Raw genomic sequence first — 7,155 nt, 5'->3', positions numbered from 1 at the left:
GTTTCTTTGGTCCCTATGTTGTGAAAAAGAGAATGAGTGAAACTGATTATATGTTGTACACACCTGATCGAAAACGAAAAACCCGTGTTTGTCATCTAAACATGTTAAAAGCTTATCATACCAGAGAGTCGTCAACGCCAACGGCCGGTGCTGTGGAACAGACTGCAGGGCCCGTTGTCTCTTCTGTTGCGCTAGCCGTGGATCTGACGCCATCTACTGTTACCTTGGGTGCGGACACAGATAGTGTGGTGCTTCGTCATACTTTTCAGCAGTGTGCAAGGTTAGCAAATTCAGAGATTTTAGAAGATCTTCCCTCATATCTTAATCATTTGACCGTGGATCAGAGAATAGACATTGAAAAATTACTTTCTGGTTCTAAATGTCTGTTTGGTGATGTTCCTACACAAACAAATGTCCTGAAACACGATATTAATGTGAACGGAGCTCGTCCTATTAAGCAACATGCTTACCGCGTAAACTCAATGAAAAGATCTGTTATGCATCAAGAGGTAGAGTATTTGTTGGAACATGATTTATCAAAGTCCAGCTGCAGTCCTTGGAGTTCTCCGTGCCTACTTGTTCCCAAACCCGATGGCACATTCAGATTCTGCACAGATTACCGTAAGGTAAATGCTGTGACTGTGCCAGACAGTTACCCGTTACCTCGAATGGAGGATTGTATAGATAACATCGGTTCTGCATGTTTTGTTACAAAGCTTGATATGCTGAAAGGATAATGGCAAGTTCCACTCACCTCACAAGCTTCGGAGATTTCAGCCTTTGTAACCCCAGACAACTTCCTCCAGTATACGGCAATGGCTTTTGGGCTTAGAAATGCCCCAGCAACTTTCCAGCGCCTCGTTAATATCGTTTTACATGATGTACCAAATTGCAACGCGTATCTTGATGATCTGGTGTTGTATTCGTTGAGTTGGACCGAACACATTTGCCTGTTGAGAACAGTGTTTGAACGACTTGTTAAAGCAAATTTAACACTTAATCTAGCAAAATGTGAATTTGGCAAAGCAACTGTCACGTACCTCGGTAAGGAGGTTGGTCAAGGCCAAGTACGACCGGTAGAGGCCAAGGTCACAGCTGGTAAAGTTTTTGCCGGCAGATAAAAGGACACAGAGAGAAGTGAATGGAGACCTCTTTTGCGCCCTGATTTTTGCTGTCTTTTTATTAGTTTTTGACTTGCTTTATTGGTTTATGCCAAAATCCTTGGTGTTTTTGTTCTGACATTGGCTGCCTCCAAGTTTACAGATTTGCCACAGATTTAATGTTACTCCTTTTACCCCTAGACCATCTTAAAGGGTCGTAACACGTTAATTTTCCACTTATAAGCTCCATTACGTCAAAGCTTCAGTCAAAAGAAGCATTTGGGTGAGCAGGTAGCGTTCAGGCTGTGTGTTCCTCCCTGCCCGTGCTATATTTCGGGTGGGGACTTACAAAGTTTGTGTGTTGTCTGCTTGGGAGCGAAGCACACAGAGTCAGCTCTCAAGGGAGCTGACGGCCCGCATTGCGAGCGTTTTGTTACTGCCTTGCTTCGCTCTCAGAGGGCTCTCTTTGAGGAGGGAGCCTTCACTAGCGTTTCTCGCGGTGCTGACCCCGCTTTCGCCGAGGCGGACCGGCGGCTGTGCTCATGTGTTTCGCATATGGATCCGGTGGAGGGAATGTAGACGGGCGAGTTTTATCTTCTTCCTTAACCACCAGATCCAGCGCCCGCTTTCGGGGTTTCGGAAGCCAGCGCTGCGGTCCTTCCCCCCCCAGGGAGAGGGCGCGATGCTCCGCCTGTCTTTCTCCGAGGAGATTGATAAGGAGGGCGTCAATGAGCTCGCCAGTTGCACAAGCATCAGTTACACAAGCATATTATGCCTATTATAATGAGCAGCATTAATGGGGAGCGGAGCTCGCACAGTCATGCGACTGAAGTTCAGGATGCTCACATTCAAACAAATCGTGTCTCAGATCAGGTCCGAGGACTGGTTTGTCACTATCGATCTAAAAGACACATACTTCCATTTCTCCATCCTTCCTCAACACAGGAAGTTCCTGAGGTTTGCTTTGGGGGCAAAGCTTACCAATATCGGGTTCTTCCTTTCGGCCTTGCACTCTCACCCCACACTTTCACTAAGTGTGTGGATGCTGCTCTGGCTCCTCTGCGACTCCAGGGCATCCGCATACTCAACTACATCGACGATTGGTTAATATAATTAGCTTATTCAGAGCAAGTAGCAGTTCGACATCAAGATGTTGTTCTCGCTCACATGAAAGAGTTGGGGTTACTTACCAATATCGGGTTCTTCCTTGCGGCCTTGCACTCTCTCCCCACACTTTCACTAAGTGTGTGGATGCTGCTCTGGCTCCTCTGCGACTCCAGGGCATCCGCATACTCAACTACATCGACGATTGGTTAATATAATTAGCTTATTCAGAGCAAGTAGCAGTTCGACATCAAGATGTTGTTCTCGCTCACATGAAAGAGTTGGGGTTAAGACTAAACGCCAAGAAAAGTGTGCTTTCTCCATTACAGAGGATCACTTATCTGGGCGTGGTGTGGGATTCGACCACGATGCAGGCATGTCTGTCCCCTGCTTGGATCGAGTCGATCCTCACTGCAGTCAAGAGAGTGAGAGAAGGCCAGTCACATACTGTCAAGCATTTTCAGAGATTGCTGGGTCTGATGGCAGCTGCGTCCAACGTGATACCTTTTGGCCTGCTGTACATGAGACCCCTACAGTGGTGGCTCAAGACCAAGGGGTTCTCCCCGAGGGGAAACCCGCTTCGCATGCTCAAGGTCACGCGGAGGTGCCTACGTGTCTTAGACATGTGGAGCAAACCTTGGTTCTTGTCTCAGGGCCCAGTCCTGGGAGCTCCTTGTCGCCGTGTAACGCTAGTCATGGATGTGTCCGTCACCGGTTGGGGTGCGGTCATGAGTGGCCACCCTGCCCGCGGTCTGTGGAGTGGTCGCCATCTCACTTGGCACATCAACTGCCTGGAGATGCTGGCCGTGTTTCGAGCACTGAAACACTTTCTCCCAGACCTAAGAGATTGTCATGTGTCGGTCCGAGATCACCTGAACGAGGCGGTCTCGGCTCGATTGGAAACAAACTCTGGAGCGGTTCGGATGTAGTGAGAAAGCAATTCGATCTAACGGACCAACGAACCAGGCTATATCACAATGTATAATGGGTAATTACATAAGTTCCGTGAAAAGCATTAGCTTTGTTGTTTTGCTAATACTTCAAAATTAACCATGTGAATGTCTGTGGGTGAGCATGTCTTCGCCATTCAAAATCAAAGTGCACTTTTTCATTTTATAATGCCGTCTTATTGCTCTTCTTCCTAGTATATGCATTTTAAAAGACTCCTGCTCAAAGTGATAAATTATTAATATAACGACATCTACAAAAAAAAACTCCAACAACAATAAGCCCGCGAAGCTGTTGTCGTTCCATCCTGACAGATGACAGCCGTGACTGCTAAGTGGAATCCCGGAAAATAAACCATGAAACTTTGACCAATGAGAAAACAGTTTACTCGCGCGTGACTTGTATTAACAAATTTGGTCGGTTTAGAAACATTGCCATGTGAAAGCAAACCACACCAGGAATAAAAAGCAACACTGTAATAATTGTAATCCCTGTTTCAAAACAAAGCAATCAATCTACAGGTGTGAAAACACCCTAAAAGCGGTTTACATCCCTGGGCATCTCAATATGGGAGCAGACATCCTGTCGAGGCAGGGGCCAAGGCCTGGGGAGTGGAAGCTTCACCCTGAGGTGGTGAAGCAGGTATAGAGAATTTTTGGCCAGGCTCAGGTGGACCTGTTTGCGACTCAGATGACATCGCACTGTCCCCTCTGGTTCTCTCTGACTCATCCAGCTCCTCTTGGACTGGACGCTATGGTGCAGACTTGGCCGAGGCTTCATCTGTACGCCTATCCCCCGATCGCTCTGATCCCGGGAGTTCTAGGAGAGTGTGCCAGGACGGGGTCCGTCTGTTGCTAGTAGCCCCGTTCTGATCCCCGTCAAGAGGGACCTCCTCTCACAGGTGGAGGGCACGATATTTCACCCCCTCCCGGAGCTGTGGAAGTTGTGGGTGTGGCCCCATGGTTGTTGAGACCATCCTCCAATCCAGAGCTTCCTCAACGAGGAAATTGTACGCCTTGAAGTGGAAGATTTTCACTTCTTGGTGCGGAGACCGCCAGCTCGACCCAGCTAACTGCCCAGTTGGTACAGTTCTGGAGTTCCTGCAGGCCCATTTTTCCACAGGGTTGACCGACTCCACCCTAAAGGTCTATGTGGCGGCCATTGTGGCCTACCACGCACCTATTGTGGCCAGTCAGTGGGCAGACACCCCCTGGTGACACGTTTTCTCCGCAGTGCGCTGAGGCTGAGGCCTCCGGCCAGAGAAGCTTATGCTTAGGATATAAACTGGGGTGCTATTCCATAGCCTCAAGTCCTCTGATCTCCCCTCTCCGTTGGGGGTCAAGACTCCCTTCTTTCTGAAGTTGGCCTTTGGGCGGGATGTCCCCGCCTACTTTGTCAGGGGCCTACCTGCTTTCTGCGCCACTCCTGGCTCCGTTCTCTCGCTTTAGCTGACCTCTTCCACACTAGGCAGGGATTTGTAAGTCTGGCGGTGTGGGCATTTTTGTTCCCGTAGCGTTTCGACGCAGCTTGAGTTCCTGAAGGGGAACGTCTCCAGGTTACGCATGTAACCATGGTTCACCGAAGGGAACGAGAAGCTGAATCTCAGGGCCATACTTCTGGCATCCCTGTCAGCGCTTGCTTCATTCTTAGATGAAGCCTCGTCTCCTGGTTTGATCTTGAACTCGCCTTTGGACCAGTCATCAAAGACCTGATAAAGATATTTTTAAATACCTCAGTCATTTATATTGTGACAATGAATTAAAATGTCTGATAACTTTTTTTTCTTTTTGCAATATTTACAGCCATATTAGAGACCAGGGTTAGTTGTCACTAGAGCTATATCTCAGGAGCTAAGGGTTATTACAGTTAATTAAACTAAAACCATAAAAAAAAACTTGAAATAAAATAAACTTAAATTAAAATTAAATAAAAATGTATTTTATTTCAGCTAGCTGCCAAGGAAACATTTTTCATTTTCAGTTAGTTTAACTTGATACTAAAATGGTATTAAAACAACTAAAACTGAAATAAAAATCAATAAAATCTATATAGATATATAAACTTAAATTAAAATTAAATAAAAATGTATTTTATTTCAGCTTGCTGCCAAGGAAACATTTTTCATTTTCAGTTAGTTTAACTTGATACTAAAATGGTATTAAAACAACTAAAACTGAAATAAAAATCAATAAAATCTATATAGATATATAGACAAAAACATAACCATAGCCAACTCACTAAACTTTAATTAAAATAACATGAAAACTAAATATTTTTAAAATTCTAAATATTTAGAAAAACTATAATATTATCTCAATGATAAATTAACACTGCAGTAGCTATATAAAGGTTTAAAGTATAAAGGTTTTATATTAAAGGGGTCATATGGTGTTGCTAAAAAGAACATTATTCTGTTCTTTTTTTAAGTTGAAAGTGTCAGTATCACATTAGATTACATTTTTTATTGGGAAAAGTTGTCACGTATTATGTGTTTTAATTTTTTGTACAATACATTAAATTATTTGTTGAGTTAATGAGTTAATATTTTTGTACATTACCTTTCACATTTCTGCTGTTTCATACCAGTATTATCATTTAAATATTGGAGCATTTTGCATGGTCAATGTTTGGTGACTGAACTGTATATCTTTTTTCTTGGACAATAACTGTGGAAATGAAATATTCATGACATTCATGTTGTCAGAATGCCATGTTGAATGGCAGTAGCTTCAGGGAAGTTTACAATAGGCATCATCAGCATTGTCACATGGCTATTGTTTTGTGCACACGGAGGTGTCTGTGTCCGGGCACATTTTTGTCTGTATTAAGCTTTGCTGTCAAAGGGGGAATGGACTAGGTACAGTATCCTGGTAAATATTTACAAGCCAGCATCACAGTTCAAGGGTAAATAAATGACGTTTCATGAGAAAGATGACACTGTAAAAGAACACGTAGGCTATAACCTGGATGCTATCAGACGGATTTATGAGTCAGGTAACGTTAATGTGGTAAATAATATAATCACCTTGTCAAGTCCTGTAAGAATCTGTTCCATCTCGTTTTGCGTGACCTGTCCTGCTTTCTGTAAAGCTTTGACATATGCTTTACTCCCTTTAGTATCAGCTTCCCACATGCGCTGGTCGTATGCGATTGACGCCTTGAGCTTTTCCATTATAGGGTCGGTGTTTCCCACAAAGCGACCACCCCAGTTTATTTCCCTGTTAAACACGAAATAATAGACATAAACATTACGGAAAGCCTGTGACACACAAAAAATGCACTAAATCAGGCTGACTTTAGAAAGATGAGCGATCTTTACCTCTGAACTTGCCATGTAACATTGTAACGAGCAAACCGAAAACTAAAGCTTATGATTAAAACAGAAACAGGAAATGTTGTATATTTAAAGGACCAAATCACTGCCGTATGCTTTCACCGATTGATGAGAGTGAATTACTGTTAGAGGCTGTACATCCAGTTGATCGTGACATGCATTGGATGACCAATAATTTGTTCCTATTAAATTCGGATAAGACAGAGATTTATTGGACCAAAAAAAAAAACAGTACACCAGAATATCTTAGATTTCAATTTGCAACTAGGATGTAGGCTACTGTTACTTCCTCTACAGTCAAAAATCTGGGTGTTATATTAGATAGCAACTTGTCTTTTGAAAATCATATTTCCCATGTTACAAAAACAGCATTTTTCCATCTTAGAAACACTGCCAAGCTACGAAACATGTTACCTGCACTGAAAAAAATGTTTCATTCATCCAATTAATCCAAAGAATTTAGGGTAATGATTCACATCTATATGTTTTAACCCTAAGGGCAAGATATTTATTTTTCATTGGCTCAAGTTAAAATATATAGATGTGAATCCTTACCCTAAATTTTTTCAGTGCTGATGCAGAAAAGCTAGTTCATGCGTTCATGACCTCTAGACTGGACTATTGTAATGCACTGCTAGGTGGTTGTCCTGCATCTTCAATAAACAAGCT

At 43.4% G+C, this 7,155-nt stretch overlaps 1 long non-coding RNA gene and 1 pseudogene across 2 annotated transcripts; both read right to left on the bottom strand.

Annotated features, from left to right (window-relative positions):
* The window catches only part of LOC107590096 (argininosuccinate lyase-like), a 26,790-nt pseudogene extending 20,297 nt beyond the window's left edge, over positions 1–6,493 (bottom strand).
* Positions 15–1,096, bottom strand: LOC107590052 (uncharacterized). 2 transcript variants are annotated; one of them, XR_001609737.1, is made up of 3 exons: positions 1,041–1,096; positions 755–950; positions 15–223 (listed from the first exon to the last, which is right to left on the bottom strand). It is a non-coding gene; the product is annotated as an uncharacterized lncRNA (long non-coding RNA). The 2 variants fall into 2 exon arrangements; XR_001609736.1 differs by lacking the exon at positions 15–223 and adding an exon at positions 515–607.
* Positions 6,494–7,155: the final 662 nt, after the last annotated feature.

The sequence above is a fragment of the Sinocyclocheilus grahami genome, unplaced genomic scaffold, assembly GCF_001515645.1.
Source record: "Sinocyclocheilus grahami isolate Dianchi unplaced genomic scaffold, SAMN03320097.WGS_v1.1 scaffold124.1, whole genome shotgun sequence".
Classification (NCBI taxonomy): domain Eukaryota; kingdom Metazoa; phylum Chordata; class Actinopteri; order Cypriniformes; family Cyprinidae; genus Sinocyclocheilus; species Sinocyclocheilus grahami.
The sequence above is the reverse complement of the archived record's forward strand: the minus strand, read 5'-3'. Positions and strand labels throughout refer to the sequence as shown.